This window comes from Lissotriton vulgaris, chromosome 12, assembly GCF_964263255.1.
Source record: "Lissotriton vulgaris chromosome 12, aLisVul1.2, whole genome shotgun sequence".
Classification (NCBI taxonomy): Eukaryota; Metazoa; Chordata; class Amphibia; order Caudata; family Salamandridae; genus Lissotriton; species Lissotriton vulgaris.
Window position 1 is genome coordinate 812,209,102 of NC_141700.1, and position 21,123 is coordinate 812,230,224.

Below are 21,123 nucleotides of genomic sequence, written 5' to 3' on the forward strand. Positions count from 1 at the left end.
ACATGACCCTCAGGTAAGGTTCCATTCCTTGCTTTGCTGTGAGTTTACTGTAAGATAGGACAGTGGATTTATGACTTTCTTTCTCAGCCCTTAATGTCTGAAGCGGTACAGGAAAAAGTTTTTTCACCAAAGCTTTACTCTCGATGGTTAGAGAGTCTGGGGATGTGAAGAAGTTTATACAATCAATCTCTGCTAATGAGTTCTTGACGTACTTCAACCAGGGTATGTCGTAACCTTTATCTCGTTTGAGGCAATCCAATATAATTTGTCTTGTTAAGACCGCCTCAGGGTTAGTCCATAATTTGACCCATGCCAGGAGAGGTTTAATTTTAATCCGGTCTTCTATGAAAGGTTCTCCCACTTCCTCATGGATGATGTAAGCCGGTACACTCTGGGGCACTTTCAGGACTCTTCTCAAAAATGTATTTTCTTCTGTCTGTATTTGCTGTGCTTTGTTATCTATGGAGCCCCACACTTCTGCCCCATAGGTTACTTTCGCACAGCAAATTGACCTGTACAGGTTCAGTATTTGCTCTGGAGACCATCTTCCTAGTCTTTGTCCGTACCCCATGATGGCTCCTACTGATGCTGCCAGTTTCGTTGAGTGCTTCTCTACCAGAGGTTTGAAATTGAGGTGGTTATCAAACAGTACCCCCAAGTATGAAAAGGTCTTGACCTGGTCTATCTTGTGTGACCCAATGTGGTAAGTAAAGTTCCCTTTTGTCAGTTGCCCTGATGACATAACATAGGATTTTTCCAAGTTTGTCGCTAGGTCCAATTTATCCATGAACACAACAAAGCCGTTGATCAGTTTTTGTAATCCTATGGGGGTTCTGGCAAGCAGTACCGCGTCATCGGCGTATAATAATACGGGCACTGCACGATGACCAATTTGGGGTGAGTCCACTTTTAGTTTGAGGAGATCTTTTTCCAGCAAGTTGATATATATGGAAAAAAGGAAGGGTGCAAGGATACATCCCTGCCTTACTCCACTGGTGCAAGCAAGCATCCAGTCATACATTGGTACATGGGAGGGCATGTATTTTTTTTAGGGGCGTGGCTTGGGCGCCGATGGCGATGGTCGCCTGAGAGCTCGGCTCCGGGACTGAGCCCGGGATTATCCTGTAAATCGGAGGCCGTGGGGCACCCTAACCCCCGCAAACGGTTGATCGGCCCGACGGGGACCTTCCGGGGCACTTGGCGCAGTCCGAACGTGTGGTGACCCGGCGGAAAATCAAAGTTTGTGGAACCGCGGAGTGCGACCCAACATGGCGCCCGGACCTCATTGTCCCCTTGGCCGGGACCATTAGACTGAAGGAGCACCACTAGCAGCGGCGCACCCTCCACCCTTCCATCTCCCTGTGATATGAGGGTCTGGATATCGGTCTGATTGGACTCTGGCACCGGGGATCGCACCTAGATGGTCGGATGCCCTCGCTATAGCGGATCCCGGCACGCGGACGCCTGAAGGCTCTGACCGTAGTGCCCACTCCCTACACCGCACCTGGCTGCATCTCCCTGACCGACCCACTCCCATGGGAGGCACAACCCTTTGGCGCCACAAAGAATCCGGCGGAGTTGGTGACCCTCGTTCCGGGTCCTCATCAGCCAGACGGGCCTGCCCGACCTGGCGCCGATTGTCTCCGCCTCCTCCTCGGTGCCCTCAGACGACGTGGTGGTGGCGCGAGCCGAAGCTGAGAAGGTCCAACAGGCCCTGGAGACGGGGATCACCGGCACTCGACCCGAAGACCAGCAACCGGGAGAGCCATAGCCGACGCCCGCAATCGGTGGCGCCTGTCCCTGGATCCACACTGTGTGCTTCCGGCGACATGGGGAAACCTAGGGGAGCCAAGGGGACTACCCCAGCCGCCTCAGATTCGGAGACCCCGGACAAAGAGGAGCGTGGAGACCCGGAGAGTTCGGGTGGTACACCTATGCAGCAGCAATTTGACCGCGTCTTGGAGGCGATTGCGACCACACGCTCAGCCCTCCAGCAGGACATTGCCCAGGTGGCGACGAGCCTAGGCCTCCTTAGAGCGGATCACGGCAAGCTTTCGGATAGGGTCAAGGAAGTGGAGAGCTCGGTGAAAACCTTGGAGCCGGCGCAGCGAACCTTGGCTGAGACTATGAAGGATGCCCTGTCCCGGATTACTGCCCTGGAGCAGCGAGCGGAAGATGCAGAAGGCCGTAACAGGCGAAACAACATTCGTGTGGTGGGCCTGCCGGAGAAGATTGAGGATGGCGACATGGTGGCATACTTGGAAGCCTGGCTCCGAGACACTGTGGCCCCAGAGGGTCTATCCTCCTTCTACACCCTGGAGCGAGCTCATAGAGTCCCAGCGAGGCCACCACAACAGGGACGGGCCCCGCGACCGGATGTGGCACGGTTATTGCACTTTCGGGACAGAGACCTCATCCTCAATGCCGCCAGACATAATGGCCCATTCAAAGTGGCGAACAGCCAGGTGAACATCTTCCCGGATTACACCTATGAAACCCAACGCAGGCGGTTTTCGTTCTTGGCGGTCAAGCGCGAGCTCCGGAGCGAGGGCATCCAATACTCGCTCCTATTTCCTGCGAGACTCCGCATCATTGTTGATGACAAGACTCAATTCTTTGATACCCCGGAGGATGTCTGTAACTGGCTTGAGCTCTATAGAGCTGGGAAAGATGGCTTTAGCTCCTCATCTCAGCTGGCGGCGGAGCCGGAGCAGAGACGGCGGTCCAAAAGGATTCGGAGTCGCCGTTCAGGCGGACCCTCAACTGCGGAGACATCGACAGAGCGGAAAGGAGTGCTGGAGGTGCTATCTGCGCTGTCTGGCTCACGAGACTGTGCCATTGAAGAGGAAGCGGACCCTGGTGACGAGGGGGCACCGACGGACTCCGAGGAATCGGTGACTGATAGCGTCCACACGCCGGTGTTCACACCGAAATCGGTGGAGGACCTTCTGGATGGACAGGGTTAACGGGGTGAGCTACATCCATTTGGGTGGGGGCCCGGAACGGGGGTGGCGGATGCCGACGATTGATGCTGACTCCCGGGGAAGGGGGGGGGTGGGGAGCCTTGCTTTTGCCCCGAGGATTTCTGGTACTGTTTTGGGCTTGCTTTAGTCCTGGTAGCCAGGGCATCGAGGGCCCACTGCCAACGCCCGGCCCGCACCTGGCCCTTAAGGCCTTCCTACGGTGGCGACCGCAGGATTAGTGGGTTTTTGGAGGGTATGGTTTGGATGGGAACTAGATGGTGCTATTTGGGTCCTGTTCTGGGGAGGGTGGATGGGGGTTTGGTTTCGACCTGGGGTTGTTAAGTTTTGGTTGGGGAAAATGACCGCCATCAGTGCTGGGTTGATTGATGCTCTTTCTTTGTTGGGACCCGGATGGGGAGACTTTGCACGAACGATATGGGACAATGGCTGATGTCGCTAATGTGAAATGTATTACTTGGAACGTGCGGGGGCTCCACACCATGTCTAGGCGTCATAAGGTCCACGCTTATTTAGTGCGTAGGGGGGTACAAATGGCGCTGCTGCAGGAGACCCATCTGAACAAGGCGGAAGGGGCGGCGCTACAGCGTAGGTGGAGGGGGCAGGTCTTTTGCACTTCGTACTCCGCGTATGCCAGAGGGGCGCTGATTAGGGTTAGAGCTGGGATTCCCTTCCAGGTCACGAAAACAGTGATAGATCCAGAGGGGCGTTATGTGGCCATTTCGGGCACTTTGGGAGGGAGGGACCTAAACGTTTGCTGTGTGTACGCTCCCAATATAGACCAGATTGCCTTCCTTTCCAGGTTATCGGGCTCGTTGGCCCACTTCTTCTCCGGGCCCCTCCTGCTCGGTGGAGATTTCAATTCAGTAGTGGATGTGGACACTGACCGCTCGCATCCGCCCCTCCCTGACTCTCCGGTTCGCCGTGTGGCTAAAGGTCGTAGAGACTGGCAGACACACTGGGGTCTAACGGATATTTGGAGGGCGCAACACCCCGCAACTAGGGACTATTCCTACGTCTCGGGCCTCCATGAGTTACACGTTAGACTGGACGGATTTCTTGGCTCGGCTGAACTGGTTTCAGCAGCGGTCCGGTCTGAATATTTGGCCAGGACCATCTCAGATCATAACCCCCTCCTGCTGGACCTTCGTTGGTTTCCGGGGGTGCCTGCGGTCCCCACCTGGAAGTTACGTCCCGAAATCCTAGAGGACAGCGTTTTCAAAGCGGACCTAGGAGATAAGATCTCGGAGTACTTCGCGTCCAACGGGGGCACCGCGAGCTCGAGAGCGCTAGAATGGGACGCTTTTAAGGTGGTGGTGAGGGGATACTGTATTTCCAAGAAGGTCGGCATGAGGCGACTTATCCTTGCCGACTTAGATACGGCTGACCGGAAACTCTGCGAGTTGGAACTCCGCCGCCCCGGGTGCCCTGAACTACAGGAACGCACGGCGGAGGCGAAGGAGGCGGTAGCGGCGGAGGTCGAACGGCTGCGCTGTTTCGACTACAAGGCCTACACGGTTAGGTCCCTCGCAGAGGGGGATAGGTCGAGCGCGTTGCTGGCATGGCTAGCCAACCCTACGCGCCAGTCCTCGTTGACGACGTCCATGCGCATGGCGGACGGGACCGTGGTACACACTCAGCCTGAGATTCTGAGCTGCTACCTGCACTACTACGAACGTTTGTACCGCAGTCGCTCTGTCAGAGACCTGACCTGCTTGATAATTATCTACGGCCCCTGGAGCTCCAGACAGTGGAGCAGGACGTGGCGAAGGCCCTGGGGTCCGACATAGAACTGGGAGAGATCCGCAGCGCCATTAAAAACATGGCGAGGAATAAGACCCCCGGCCTAGACGGCCTTCCGGTGGAATTTTATGCAGCTTATGCTGATCTCCTAGCCCCAAGGTTATTAATAGTATATAGAGAGGCGAAGAGGCTTGGTCGGCTCCCAGGCTCGATGTGCGAGGCCTTAGTGGTTCCCCTCCTCAAGCCCGGAAGGGACTCGTCCGATCCGAGGTCTTACCGTCTCTTATCAATGTTGACGGTTGACTATAAAATACTGAGCAGCATCTTGGCTTTGAGGCTGCTGGGTCACATGAGCTCTCTGGTACATGAGGACCAGGCTGGATTCATCCCCAGGCGAAACACGACCATGAACATCCGCAGGTTGTTCCGCCTGCTGGGAGAACCGCTCGTGGATGCCCCGTGCCTGGTAGTCCTATCGGTAGACTTAGAGAAGGCTTTTGACAGCCTGGAATGGGACTACCTGTGCACTGTGTTACGGAGGTTCGGCCTTGGCGAGGGCTTCATCAGATGGACCACGGTCCTGTATGCCTCTGCATCGGCCAGGGTTCGGGCGGGCCCGCTAATTTCCTCACAATACCCGGTGGAGAGAGGCACGAGGCAGGGTTGTTCGTTATCCCCGCTTCTCTTTGCGCTGGCGGTGGAGCCACTCGCGCTGCACCTCCGATCGGGAGCCCATTATAATGGCTTGTGGACACCTCCAGGCCCACACTACGTCTCGCTGTATGCAGACGACCTGCTGCTCTTCCTTGAGGACCCGATTGCTGCCCTGCATGGAGCTGCGACGGCGCTCACGACGTTTGGGGAGGTCTCGGGCCTCCGGGTGAACTGGGCTAAGACCTGTCTTTTCCCGGTTCGCAAAGGCACCCCTAGCCCTGTTCTCAGTAGAGAGATTAGATGGGAACCTGACTGCTTTAAGTACCTGGGGGTGTACGTCTACCATGAACCATCTGACCTCCTGGATGGGAACATTGCCCGCGGCACCCGAGCACTACGGGGCAGTATGGACTTCTGGGCTACACTACCGCTCTCGGTAGCAGGGCGGATCGCTTTGCTCAAAATGGTGGCGCTTCCCCGGTTGCTGTATTATTTCCGGGCGCTACCGATCTGGGTCCCACCGGCCACGTTTCGACTATTACGATCAATGATAGTCGGATTCCTCTGGGGCTCGGGCCGCCGAAGGGTGGCCCTCAAGACCCTGATGAGGCCGAAAGCCGAGGGTGGGCTTGCGGTGCCGGACTTTGAAAAGTACTACTTAGCGGCGCAGCTCCAGACCTTCACCCAGGAGATAGCCCGGGAATTCCGGGGCCCAGAAGACAGGAGAGGTACGGGTATGGCCAGGCATGTTCTCTCCTTCATAGCGCTGCGACAACGTTTGGCCTTACAGGACTTGTCGCTAGAGGAGAAGACCGTTCGCCTGTGTTGGAACCGAGCTCACGCCCGGGGCCACCTGAGAATACCGTATGCGCCCGAAATACCTTTGGGGAGGCCGACGGCCTTGCCCCATGGCGGTGATTGGTCACGGTTAGCAAACTGGGAGGACGCAGGCTTACAATTGATAGGTGACCTCTACGAGGACGGGGCGCTCTTGCCCTTTCAGGAGCTCATTGATCGCTTCGAGGTTCCTCGCGGCGACTTGCTATTGCACTCGGCCGTAGCCCGAGCGATCCAGGCGCACTGGAAATGCGGGCAAGAGGAACCCCCTATATCTCCGGTGTGCCAATACGTCATGATGTCTGCGGGTACGGTGAAGGCGGTCACTTGCCTCTACGGTAGACTGATCAATGAGGGGCTGACCCCCCTCACTACTCTGAGAACCCGTTGGGAGGCGGACATTGGCAGGGAGATCCCGGAGACGACCTGGTCCCAGCTGGTGCGGCGAGCCTGGAAGGGCACACGCCACGCCCGCTTTCAATTGGTCCACTACTACATACTCCATAGGGCATATCTGACCCCGGCGAAAATCCAACGATATTTTGCTACGAGCTCGGCAGACTGCCCCAGATGCCCGGCGCCGGAGGCAGACCTTCTCCACATGTTGTGGTCCTGCCCGGGATTGTCCTCCTTTTGGAAGGAAGTGGGGAAGACCCTGGAGGAGGTGACAGGGAGATCCTTATCGATTGATGCGGCAGTGGGACTCCTGCACTGGTTTCCACATACCCCCAAAAACAAGATTACTAGCAAATTCATCGATTTGGGGCTTCTCCTTGCTAAGCGAGAGGTGACCAGGAACTGGAAGGCACGGGCTGGTCCGACAGGGAGCAGGTGGCACAGCGAACTCTTGAAGTGGGCAGCGGGGGAAAGCACACTGAGATACCAGCTAGCTAGGAGACAGCGTAACGAGAAGGCTCAGGAGGCAGCGCTAGAACGGGAGACGTTAGTGCAGGCCCTCAGGGATTATTGCACCCCCAGCGACTCTGAAAGTGAGGAAGCAGCTCGCCCCGAGTCCCGATAGACGATTGCACTTTACAGCTCTGTTGCTTTCCTCATGGGTCCTCTCACAGATCCTAATGCGGTTGTTACCGTGCACTGATGGCGGGGTTGGGGAGGGATTACTTTGGTTTATAGTGTTTTTGAGGGTGGGGTTTACTTTCTGGGTTTTGTAGGCTTGTTTGAAAAAGCAGATGACGGACAGTGGATCATCCGGACCAGCTTCACCTTCCTGCTGAGCCCCCATTGAATTTCGCCGCCCGACCGTAGGGTTGTGGGCTGAATGGCTGTGTAAGAGTACATACTGCTGGGGGACGGAGGGTTGCGTTTCATTGATTTTATATGATCTATAATGCTGGTCGAATATGTAACGATTTACTGATTCCTGCAATAAAAATATATTTAAAAAAAAAAAAAAAAATGGGAGGGCATGTATTTTCCTGCATACCAGATGTAATTTTCCCAAGTCTATTACTGTATTTGTACAGAAATGTTTTTTTAGATTTGGGCTGTGCTTAACCAATGCTATTGCACTTATTCAGTGTCGAGCTGACAATCTGACAGGTTATGAAAGCATGAAAACGTAAAAATGCTAACTCTTCATGACCACAAGCATAATTGCACATTCTATTTTGCAGCAGTAGGTCTGTTGTACATAGCTGATTTTGCACCACTTTGCACTGCATTTTTGTACATTTTTTAATATCTTTTATCGATTTTTGCCCGTGGTGTGTAAACATTTGTGTATTATGAGATTGTATATAGATTTGTACATATATGAATTTCTGCATGTTGAACTTTAACAGCATTTTGGTTTTTATAAATGACCTATAACAATAATGTAATGTATCTAATATTATTGTATTTATTCAAATGCATTGTTTTTATCAAGGGCACTCGATATTATAATTCCCTGTTACATAGGTGAATTATTTAAATATGTACTTTTTATGAAGGCGATGCATTAGCTGATATAGCTATGGACAGACACTATAAGATGGCGGCGCCAGAACATACTCATTGTGTATTAGTTCCTGTCCGCTTTCTATGACTATACCACTGTGTTTGGCGCCAATGGGTGTTTTAAATTTCACTGTTCAGCCTCCTCGTTTGTTAAGTGAGCAAGGACACAGCCTCGTGTCCGAAATGCGTCTGAGGCAGTCACCGTTCCCTGTATTTAAAAACAAAAAAAATAATTCTGATTTCGGCTTATACTGGAGTTTGTGTTCCTGTTTGAGTGCACCAAGGCACTAGGGAAGTATGGAGTTATATATATATATATATATAATGATATATTTACACACAATCAAACTTTTCAAGACATTTAGGTTTTTTAACAATTCTTCCACAAGAAGTTTTAACAATGTTTTCATCAGGCCCAACTTTAGTTGCACTAGGTAAAACCAGTGAATTTTCCCTCACTTGTGAATCAGAATCACGTAAATGAATACCATCAGAAATTACAGAATCTTCATTCACAATTTCTGGAATGGAGGCATGAGAAACATTGGGTACACTATCACTGGACATATCCAATTCCTGAGTGCCACTAGATGTATCCCACCACCAGGACGTAGTGGTATTGTTAACATCCTTATCTTCATTTACATTACCAAACGATACTGAAATGCAATACTTCACCATTTTGTAACAAAGCAGTGTTGTTCATAACTTTGACTACCATTCTGGGTTCACTAAACTTACTCTCACCTTTAGTAACCTTCCTAGCACTCTTTACACGAACCCATTGACCACTACTCAACTTCACTTGTTTAGCTCCATGTTTAGAACCATAGTAGGTTTTGTTCTTTGTTTGAGAATCTTTGATGCATCCTCTAACTTTAGTTATGTCACACGTGGTCAAACCACTTTTATACAACCTACCAGTATTATTGAATGTAGAATCCTACTTCACATTAATGAAAAAGGACTTTGACCTGTGGAACCGTGGATGGTACTTCTGTAGGCCCAAAGTAATTTTTTTTATTCACCATCCCAAGATAAGTTACCTCTATTAGCCAGTTGAAGAACTCCTTTAATACTACGGTTAGCTCTCTCAAATATACCATTTCCACTGGGATGGTAAAGGGCAGTGAATCTTTGTTGTACTCCAGAAGCAATTAAGTAATTTTTCATCTCACGGGATTTAAATTGGGCTCCATTGTCAGACAAAATAAATTTAGGAAAACCTTCTCTTAAGAAAATCTCATCAAGAAATGCAATAACCGTTTTAGTATTGATCACATTTACTACATTGATTCTAACCACCGTGAAAAAGTATCAATCAAAACTAAAATATACTTCTGTGTTCCATCTTGCCAAGTCACAGGTCCCATGAAATCAATGGCAACAAGTTACCAAGGAAACTTCGGACAATCAGGAGGGGCTAATGGTGGATTGAAAGTTTTAAGAGTCTTATCAGCAACCTCACACTTCACACATGATCTCACACACCTTTCAACTTCCACATCCATTCTTGGCCACCAATACAATTCTTTTATACGTAACTTGGTGCGAGTAATTCCAGAATGTCCTTCATATCAAAGGTCAATGATTTTCTTTCTCAGGTCTCTTGGTGGTACAATCCTATCGCCACGTACAACTAGCATATCAGAATGACTGAGTTCATCTCGAACTTCCCAGAAACCTCTTAACTCATCGTTGACAATTTTTTTTATCCATCCCAACCCAACATTTAATGATCAGCTGTTTTAGAACAGGCAAAATCTGATCAGAATTTTCTGCTTCAAGCCATTCATCCTTGGTAAAACTACTTTTGAGTTTTGTCAAAAGAAATATGAGCAACTGAGAAATCATTCCATGAGTTCTTGTCCAGTTCAATTAATGGTATGGACATACGACTCAAAAAATCAGCAGTGAAGTTTTTTGTACCTGGTACATACTGTATTTCATACATAAAGTCCTGAACCCTCATTAACAACCTTGCTATCCTAGCCTTGGCATTGGTGAGACCATCAGTTGTAAGCAACTTAGTTAATGGTTTATGGTCACAACGAACCACAAATTTCCTGCCCCACAGAAACTTCATAAAATGTTCCAATGCCCAAACAACAGCAAGCGTTTCCCTTTCAACAACAGAATAACGTTCCTCCGTGGGAGTGAGTGGAGAAGCAAACGCTATAATAACTTCTTTGTTGTTGTCATCAATTTGAGTCAAAACACTACCCAAACCTTTGCTGCTAGCATCGGTTGTAACCATGGTTCTGGCATATGGGCCAAAGCCTTGTAAACTAGGAGCTGGGGTATTGGCTTTTTTTATCTCTTCAAAAGACTTCTGGCACGAGGCACACCAATTAAATTGTGTTTTGTTTTTAAGCAAAGACCTCATAACATGAGTTTTTTCAGAAAACGTATCAACAAATTACGCATAAAATTCTGCAAGACCTAAAAATGATCTAAGATCTTCCTTGGACTTGGGTGCAGGAGCATCCTTGATGGCACTCACCAGATTAGCTTTTGGTCTAATACCTGAAGAACTAACTTAATGTCCAAGATATGCGACACTTTTTTCAGCAAATTCACATTTGGATGTTTCTGCAGTGACACCTTTACTCTGTAAGATACTCATTACATTTCTCAAACGCTCATCATGGGTTTTCTTGTTTGGTCCCATAATTAGGATATCATCTTGAAAAAATACACCTAGCATATCACCAAATAACTCATGCATGAGCCTTTGAAAAACCGCTGCAGCAGACGCCAACCCAAATGCCATGCGGCAAAATTGAAAACACCCAAAAGGAGTACAAAAGGCTGTGAGGTGTTTGCTCATGGGATGCAACGAAATCTGGTGATATGCACAAGATAAATCAATAGTTGGAAACCATTTAGCTCCTCTGGTCAAGGTGAGCATTTCATCTAATCTCGGTAGAGGAAACTGATCAATTAAAATGTTATCATTCAAATACCTTAAATCAATGCACATGTGAATTTTGCCATTGGAGCGTCTAGCAATTACAATTGGAGAAATCCATTTGCACGCTTCAATGGGTTCAATTATACCTGCATTTAACAATTTGGTAAGTTCAACTTTAACCTCATCTCGTACAATTAGTGGAATATGACGCACTTTATGAATTTTGGAAATAGCATTGGGTTTTACTCTTATTTTATGAGAAAATCCTTGAAGATTCCCAATGCCTCCACTAAAAACTTCAGAAAACTCTTCCAAAACCCATTTTTTGTGTTTTCTGTTTCACACATTACTAAGACTTGTTCAGGAGTGTTAGGATTTAGGATTATGTCAATAGAACGCTGGTACTTCCAACCCAATACAGGTGGTCCATCTTTAGCTACATACAGCTTACACACAGATCTTCGACCTTTAAACTCAAACATCAAAGATCTAAAACCCAGCATATCAATTTTTTGTCCAGTGAAACTCTCGGGATTCACATCAGTCGGTTATAAATATGGACCAATATTTGATATTTGATATTTATGGGCATTTGTAAAGCGCAGGCGTTCGCTCCCAGGGGAGCATCATGGCGCTGGGCGAGTTGCAAGGAATAACTGAAAAAGTGGGGTGAATGGAAGAGAGAACTAAATGGCTGCCAAGACAGAGGAGTCTGGTAGTTTGTAGACCCATGTCTTGAGAAGTTTTCTGAAATTGTTCTCATTGTCAATGGCTCTAAGGTCGGCGGGTAAGGTGTTCCAGGCTTTGGCTGCCAGAACATTGAAGGATTTTCCTCCTCTGGTCTTATATTTAAATCTGGGGATTTGAACAAGGTTGGTCCCAGAGGATCTCAAGCGGCGCGAAGGGTTATAGCGCTTGAAACGGTTTACAAAGTAACGAGGTCCTGTGTTTTGCATGGTTTTATGGACTGTGAGAAGCAATTTGAAAAAGATTCTTTTGTGCAGTGGCATCCAGTGAAGTGAATTCAGGGCTGCAGACGCAGATGACCTTCTGGGGAGTTGTAAAACCAGTCGAGCTGCAGCATGTTGTAAGCTCTGCAACTTTCTGAGGGTAGATTTTTTCACTCCGGCCATAAGGCCGTTGCAGTAGTCAAGTCGGGAAAGTAAAAGGGCTACCGCGACTGACTTTCTGGCTGCAATTGGGAGGAAATCAAAAAATTTCCTCAGAGATTTTATTAATCCAAAGCATCGACCGGCAGTGATCTTAACATGGTCGTCAAAAGTAAGGGAAGAATCGAATTGTACGCCCAGGTTTCTAGCTGATGTAACTGCACTAGGAGGGGCCTCGGATCCTGTGGGCCATCAATCTTTAGGGGAAAAAGAAGGGTTCTTACCTATTGGGATGATCTCTGTCTTTGCGCTATTGCATCTAAGATGATTAGTGTTTAGCCACTCAAAGACGTCAGAGAGGCAGTTTTTAAACCGGAGCTCTGCGTCAGTACGCTGTTTGTCAATGGTGACGACCAATTGAGTGTCGTCAGCGTAAGACGTGACCAGGATCCCATGTGATTCTATCACAGCTAAGAGGGGTGCCATGTAGATATTGAAAAAAGAGGGCTCAATATGGACCCCTGGGGCACTCCAGATGTAATTGGCTTTTCGCAGGAAAGGTGTGGTCCTAGTGCCACAGTCTGGGACCTATTTGATAGGAATGATGAAATCCAGGCCAGGGCTGAGTCTGTCACGCCAATCTCTCGCATTCGATTGATTAGGATAACATGCGAGATAGTGTCGAATGCTGCTGTGAGGTCCAGCAGGATGAGGACAGCTTGCTTGCCCTCATCCTGTAGGAATTTGATAGAGTCAGCAAGCTCGATCAAAGCTGTTTCGGTGGAGTGACCGGAGCGGAAGCCCGATTGCTGTGGGTGCAAGATGTTATGGGCTTCTGTGAAGGTTTTAAGCTCCTCGTGCACTAAGTGCTCCGTGACTTTGCCCAGAAAAGGAAGTAAGGAGATGGGGCGCATGTTAGTCAAGTCTGTGGATGGTTTGTTCTGTTTTTTCAACAGGGGTTTGACAGTAGCCTTCTTCCATTCGGCAGGTACAATTCCGTATTCAAGGGATTCATTAATGATTCCATTAATGTAAGGGTTGACTGTGTCAATCAGATGGTGAAGAATGATTGGGGGACAGGAATCCGTGGGTGCTCCTGATTTACAGGCCCGGATTGCCTTGCTTGTCTGTTGCAAGGATACTGGTTTAAAACTGGAGAGAGGAGGGTAGTTAACTGTTACTTGTACGATGGTTGTCGGGGGTGGAGGAAAGTCTTTCTGAATGTTGACAATTTTGTCAACGAAGTAGTCTGCAATTTGGTTGCAAAGACTCTCTGAGGGAGGTATATCGGTGGTGAGAGCTTTCGGATGAGTGAAGGACTTGACTATGGTGAAGATGGTTTTTTGATTTTGGCGCGCTTCCATTATAAGATTAGTAAAATAGTCTTTTTTAGCTGCTTTAATGTCAGAGAGATATACTTTCCTCTGTTGGACATAGCGTGTTTTGGAGGTCGTGTCATATGTTTGTCTCCAGTGTCTTTCTAGTCTCCGACAATGGAGGTGACTATCTGCCAGGGTCTTGGTGTACCATGGGGCATTGGGTTTTTTCTTCTTGGGTCCCTTTCCTTGATTGTTTTTGGGTTCAGTGTTAACCGCGACTATTTGGTGCATCCAGGTGTGGAAGTTGCATGAGTCAACTTCGACATCTCCAGTTAGCGTGGGGGGTAAGGGCAGTGGTTTTGACTCAAGCTTTATACGTTCAGCCACTTTCTTCCAGTTGACTGTGAAGGTGGCTTGGGTACGTCTAGGGCTAACTAGGGTAGCAGTAGGTGTCGTGAGGTCAAAGGGGATGAAAAAATGGTCGGTCCAGATTTGGGGCAATGGAGGGGAGGTGGAAAGGGTAGAAATATTAGAACAGATGCCGTCAATGGTATGTCCAGCACGGTGGGTGTCCATGTTGATATGTTGGAAGATAGCAATAGCAACGGCAAACTTGTTATCCCACGTTGACTTAGGGATAATGGTAAACTGAGATCCAGAATCCGCTGCAACTTGTAAATCTATGCCACCAAAGGAAACTATGCATAAAGGTTTGTTGCTGTCATCACCTGTAATGTTTACTACAACATGTTTAGACGAGTCACTTGAGATGTTCAAGTTCTCAAAAGAGTAACTTTCTTCATCATTATCCGATAAATCAGGGTCATTGTTAGTTGCGCAGCTTACTCTTGGTTTCTTTTGCGCTTTTCTTCTGCATAGTTTATAAAAGTGACCCACAAGTCCACACACTGAGCACTTTGATGACTTAGCAGGACATTTATCAAACCTCGCTGTGTGTGATGTGCTTCCACACCTGTAGCACGCAAAAGATTGAGCTGTGTTGAAGGTGTAATTATGCTGTGGTTTCCAATTTTGGTATGGTTTAGACTGTTTATAATTAGAACTTTTATCTTTTCTAGTGTCAATAATTTTATCAGCGCTTGGACGCCCCCGGGCATCAACCGCGCTCTACAAATCGACATACAATACAATTAACAGTTACAAGATCATTAGAAAGAGAAACTGCTTTAGCACATCTTTCTGACAGTTCTGCCTTTTTAACTAAAGTAATTATATCTTTGAGACATGCATCACCTTCAATCCATAGTTTGTCTTGAATATTCTTGTGTTTTTGACACATGACAACTTGGTCCCTAATCATATCATCGTGTAAAGAACCAAACTTAAATTTGATGACCAACATTTTCAAGGCAGAAACATAGTCTTCGATAGACTCATTGACATTTTGTTTCAGTTTGTAGACAGTACGTCTGGAGACAGCAACACTTACAATTGGTGAGTAGTGATCATCTAGATCCGCAATAGCATACTTGAAAACATCTAGATCACCACTTCCTTCTGTTTTTTGCATTTGTAAATATACTCCGAGTTCTTCAGGTCCTACACAGTGCATTAAAATTCTTTTTTTCTTTCAGGGGACATAATACTGCCATTATCCTCCAATGTAGCTATATAATTCAAAAAATACTCTTTCCAGTCTTGCCCTTTAATAATTGGTTCTCCTGGATTAACTAAGAATTCCTTTGGATCACTCAAAGTAATGCTGGAATTGGTATTTGAGGTAACACCCCTTGATGAGGAGGCTGTACTGGTTTCTCCATTCATTTTGTAAAAATTAAAAAAACTATGAAGATAATGTGCCCCAAAAAAATATAGATAAATAAGAATAATAGTCTTACTTTCTTTTTATGTAGGACTGTGATCCAGAAATAACGTTGATCCCAGATGTAAACGCTGGCTATGCACGAGTCAAATTGTTCAAGCAGACCGGTGTTAATAAAATGAGAAAAAATAAATAAATAATAATATGGCTGCCGGTGTCACGTTGCGTGACCTTTTACGCTAGCTCAAAAGCGTCAGCGCGTTGATTGGAGAAACTCGAGAAGAGACGTCTCCGTCACAGACAGAGCACTCGCAGGAGATGTACGTTCGGCAGCTCATAAGTAAATAATGCTCGCGCTGGCTTAGGAAAAGAGTTTAAAGCTGGCTCGTGTCAGAAGACTGAAAAGTAAACAGTATCGGTAAACACTTGTACGCAATTGGCAATAAGCGATGTTAAAGCAAACATCGCTCAAGCTTAACCCCTTGACTGCGTGGTATTTCCACCCCGCTGTGCGCGGGGGGAGGGGGGGGGGCCAGCGCCGCTGTGCTGTTGACTAGCCTGGCTCATCATGAGGCACAGCGGAGCTGCCCCCGTGACAAGCTGAGCTTGTCACACCACACCCGTTTTTGTCGGGAATGCTTGTATACCGCCCCCCCGGCCAACTTGCGGAATTTCCTAGCAAACTCATCGACCAAATCACTATTAAGTGCACGTCCTCCTCCAACTTTCTTCTATTGGGGGACCTCAATGTCCACTTCTTGGACCCGGTCGACAAACAAGCAATAGAACTGCTACAGGATATCACCTCCACCGGCCTCGACCTAAAAAACCCCCAGGCCACTCATGACAGAGGGCAACTCCTCGACCCCATATTTACCAACATCCAAGACCTGAAAACCCTTGACCACGTCCCCCTCCCTTGGACCGATCACTTCCTGGTCCCCTTTGAATGGGCCATTAACACTCCGTCTCCTCAACCCCCCAAAATCAGAACCCTTATAAGACGATGGCATAAACCGGTCCCAGAAGAATGGGCAGCTAAACTAAATGAAAACGTTCCCCTCCCCACTCAAGACACCATCGCCGCTGACAATGAATTCAATACCTGGGTTACCCAATCTCTTGATGAAATTCTTCCGAAAACTAGCACCCTGAAACGCATCAAGAGAGTCAACCCGCCCCCTTGGTACACCCCCGAACTCAACCTATTGCGGAAAGAATGCAAGAGGAACGAGCGCCTTTGGAGGAAGGACAAAACGGCAGGAAAAAAAGACACATTTCGTGCCTCCGTAAAATCCTACAAAAGGGAACTACGCAATACCAAAATCGCCTTCTATGAAGGCAGGATCAAAAACGCCGCCTGTTCGGCCCACGAAACCTTCGCCGTTCTCAAGGAACTCCTTCACACTCCTGACCCCCCGGTCAAACCACTGGACCCCAAAGCAGTGGAAAGCAAATGCACTAAACTCGCAACCTTCTTTGACGAGAAAATACAAAAAATCCTCTCTGCCCTCCCCCCCTCCGAATCTAATCACATGGACAGGGATCCCGCCACTTATCCCATCCATCGCTCCCATCTTCCCGATGGCCCCGCGCCCTCCCTGGACGCCTTCGGTTCAGTCTCCATGGAAGAGGTAGCGGCAACACTGGCCTCAATCAAAAGTGGGTCCCCCCTCGATCCCGCCCCCCTCCGCTTTCTGAAAAAAGTGACCAGTACCATCATCCCTCCCCTCACGGCACTTATCAACTCCTCCCTCTCGCAGGGCCTAGTCCCCCCTAGCTGGAAAGCAGCAGCGGTCAAAGGCCTCCTGAAGAAACCTTCTCTAGACCCCCAGGACCTCTCCAACTACAGACCTATCTCCCTTCTCCCAGGAAATAGTAAGATCACTGAGAAATTAGTGAACAAACAACTGTCACTATTCGTGGAGAACAACAACTTACTCGGGTCTCCCAGACAGGGTTCCGTCCAGGCCAGGGCACTGACATCGCCCTCCTGGCAGCAGTGGAGAAGGCCAGATGCATTCTGGACACGGGAGGATCAGTGGCAGTGATCCTCCTGGACCTCAGTGCGGCCTTCGACACTGTGGATCACCTTACCCTAATCCAACGACTGGGAGAAATCGGAGTAAGGGGTACGGCCTTGAAGTGGCTAAAATCCTTCCTAGAAGGTCGCTCCTTCCAAGTCTGGGAGAACGACCGCCACTCACCCGCTATCCCCCTCCGCTGTGGAGTACCGCAGGGCTCATCCCTTAGCCCAACGTTATTTAACGTATATATGGCCCCGTTGGAGAAACTGGTCAGCCCATTCGGCGTATCAATCATCAACTACGCCGACGATACCCAGCTGGTGGTAACCCTCTCACACCCGCACCTACCCCCCCTCTGACCTCCACAGTTGTCTCACTGAAGTCCACAGCTGGTTGAACTCCTCTTCACTAAAACTGAACGGTTCCAAGACCGAGATCCTGCTGCTCGGACACAAAGGGCCCTCCCTGCCGCCTCACCTCTGGCCCAACTGCCTGGGTGACCCCCCCACACCCAAGGAAGAGGTCAAGAGTCTAGGCGTATGGATTGAAAACGACCTGAGCTTCAGAACACAGGCAAAAAAGACGGCAGGAATCTGCTTCGGACTTCTCAGGGCCTGCAGAAAGATCTTCCCTTTGCTCCCCACGACTGCCAAGAAACTCCTGATTCATGGCCTCATCCTGGCAAGACTTGACTACTGCAACGCAATCTATTTGGGAGCTCCTGAAGCCACCCTCAACACCTTGCAGAAAGTACAAAACGCCGCAGCCCGACTACTTACTGACACTCCAGCCAGATCATCGGCTAAGCCAGCTCTCAAGCTTCTCCACTGGCTCCCAGTCAGAGAAAGGGTTGCCTTTAAGGCCCTCTGTCTGGCCCACAAAACCCTCTATAACAACGGCCCTCCCCTCCTCAAGGAATTCATCATCCCCTACAAAGCGGAAAGGGCCCTCCGGTCCAGCGGAGAGAACCTTATAACAGTCCCCAGAGTCAAAAAAGCCAAGTCCGGAGGCCGCCGTTTCTCGGTCCACACGGCCAAACACTGGAACAACCTCCCACGGAGACTGAGAACTGAACCCAATCTCCTCCAGTTCAGGAAATCACTAAAGACCATTCTCTTTCCTCACCCATAACCCCCTCCAATGCTGAACCCCTCTTGAGTTTCAGGTTCCAGCGCTGGGATGCTCTTGGGTTACTACGCGCTCTACAAAACCTTTAAATAAATAAATGTAAAAAATTTCGAACGTTCAGCACAGCGGGGTAATTAGCCCCGCGTGCGAACGTTCCAACGGCTGTGACGAGCTCAGCTCATCATGAGGGCAGCTCAACCGTCCCTCATGATGAGCTGAGCTCGTCAACAGCACACAAGGGGTTAAATACCAGTACAAATATTTAGAAAAGTCAAAAGGTTTACATGACTAAACTCACAAGTAAGTTGTCGGTCATGCTCTAACTTCTGTGAAAGGCGGAATTTTCCAAAAGAGATGTGGCAGCTACGCTGTTGATTGCGAAAAAAATCGAAGTAAAAGGAAAAAAAAAAAATGGAAGAGTAGCAGCTACTTCCTTAAAAATGTTGATACTTCTTTCTTCGTAATTTCTTTGCAGTTTTGGGCACGTTATCCTTCAAAAAGAGTTAAAAAATTCAAATAAATCTTCCTAATTGGAGAGTACTGGGGGTTCCTTGTCCTTGTCGCCAAATCGGTGTAGCAATGAAAGAATCACCGGATTCTAGTTGATTAGTAGGTTCTTTATTAAAACCCCCAGCACAGGAGAAATAAGAGTACAGCTGGCAGGACTTCTTTCATGTAACTGATAACTAAGGAATTTACACAGTGAACACTTCTACAATTCTAGATCATACTTACATGCATAACATTCCATCTTATAGTGATATACTACAATGGTTTTCAACTTTGGATTGAATCAAAATGTCCATCACTGGTTCCTGTCCAGATTGAGGATGCCTTGTGCTTAACCAGGATTGACTAATCTTGAATGTCATCTCATATGACCCGGAAAGTACATCTACTGCTGACACTGCTTGGACTAGAGCGATGGGACCAAAACATACTATCAACAATTCGGATATATCAAACTTGTCTTTTATTGCCCACACACTCAACCATCCTGCGATTCATTTTCTCTACCAAACCGTTAACCTGAGGGTCATATGCTGATGCTGCACATTTTCCCCTCACAAAAAACTTCCACAAAAAAAGCACAACTTTTATGAGGCCCTGGCTGGCTCAGGGCAGGGTTTATTAATTAATTCTATTTCTCGCCATTTGATATTATAATCAACTAGAACTGAATCAAACTTACATTACCATAGTAGAGAAGTGAAAGAGACAAAATGAAATGCTATTTTACACCCTGGTCCACAAGCTTTTTTTTTATCGTTTCAACGAGGTCAGAATACAGTTTCTTTTCTGAGCTCTGAAGGGTCCCAGGCCCCCCGACAAGCGACGCCCCAACACCCCCAGACCCCCCCCCCCCCCTCTCCACCCCGGGCCGTGGCCCGGCCGGGAGCACACAGGAGGGCCCCCACCCGGGGTGTGGCTCGGCCGGCGGGACACAAGAGGCTCGGCCTGGGGGACCCAGGAGGGCCCCCGCCGCCTCCGGGGGCACAAAGGAGGGTCCATGGCCGGCCTCTCTCCGTGGGTTCGAGCGGCCCAGCGTCCTACCTGGGCGGGGGCGGAGCAGACGCCTCCGGGCTCTTCTTCTCGGCTGCGGCGGGAGCGCTGGACCGGGGCCCCCCAGGGTCTGCCTGTCTCCCCCCAGCGGCGATGGTCGCGTGTCTGTGATGGTCGCGTGTCTGTAATGGCCGCCGGTGCTGTCGCTGCCTCCAGCGACCTGGAAGCGGAAGTCCACGCGCGTGCGTAGAGCCTCCGCTCGGGCAGGGAAACCATCTGCAGGCGGCGCGCGCCCTCTGTCGGGCACTGGCGGAACTTCCGCCCTGCGGCCCAGCAGCGGCCAAGGTGTCAGAGTGCTGAGTGACATTTCCATCATTTCAGTGTAATCAGGACATACAACCACGAGTGACTCACTCTGGCCAGCAAAACCCAGCAATGAAGACGAGTGCGATTTAACACCGTTGAACAGTGACCCTTACGCATACATGCCAACATTACAGAAGAGTAAAGTGGGAGATTAAAAAAAAAAAATTCGGGAGAATGGGGCCTTGAATCGGGTTACTGGCATGTATGGGCTTTGGAGGTGGCTGCTGCAGGATCGGACATTTGAAACGCAAACGCACGTTTTTTTTCTTACCTCTCAGAAGCATGCAGCGCAAGGGCAGGCAGAGAGGGTGATGCAAGTGTTGAACACTGGCCTGGCAGGTTGTGGCAGTGCATGTACCCCCCCCCCCCCCCCCCCCCCACCCCTGAAACAGCTTCCCGGGCACACACACTCCAGAGGTCTTTAAAAGACCATGCGCTTGTTAATAAGGCTTTGTTGGTTTTTCACCCCTTCTAGAGCCCCTGCATCACCACTCTGACTATTGCTGGAAGAATTAGCACGTTACACAATACCACGCCCTGTCAGCTAAAACCCCAGAGGGATCGAGTTTTTGCTTGCAGGACGCGGGAGACTAGCCCTGAAATCGGTAGTCTCACGCCTGAATCAGGAGGCTTGGTGCTCAAAACATACTGGAAGCAAGCAAACTGTCAGGTGCCATTAAAATGTGGCAGACACATTGACGGGCGTGGGATATTGGCTGATGTGAGGTTAGTGCCCCTCACCAAAGGCCAGTATATGTGAAATAGGAGGTGGGTATAAAACCACTGATACTTGAGAAGGC

The 21,123-nt window shown here is 48.9% G+C and overlaps 1 protein-coding gene across 1 annotated transcript in view; it reads right to left on the minus strand.

Moving 5' to 3' along the window:
• LOC147678860 (uncharacterized) overlaps window positions 1-20,205 on the minus strand; it is a 57,890-nt gene extending 37,685 nt beyond the window's left edge. The window contains exon 1 of the mRNA XM_086946302.1: window positions 20,009-20,205. The gene's annotated coding sequence lies outside the window, so the exon portion shown is untranslated. The remainder of the gene's footprint in view (window positions 1-20,008) is intronic.
• Between the last annotated feature and the right edge of the window lie 918 nt (window positions 20,206-21,123).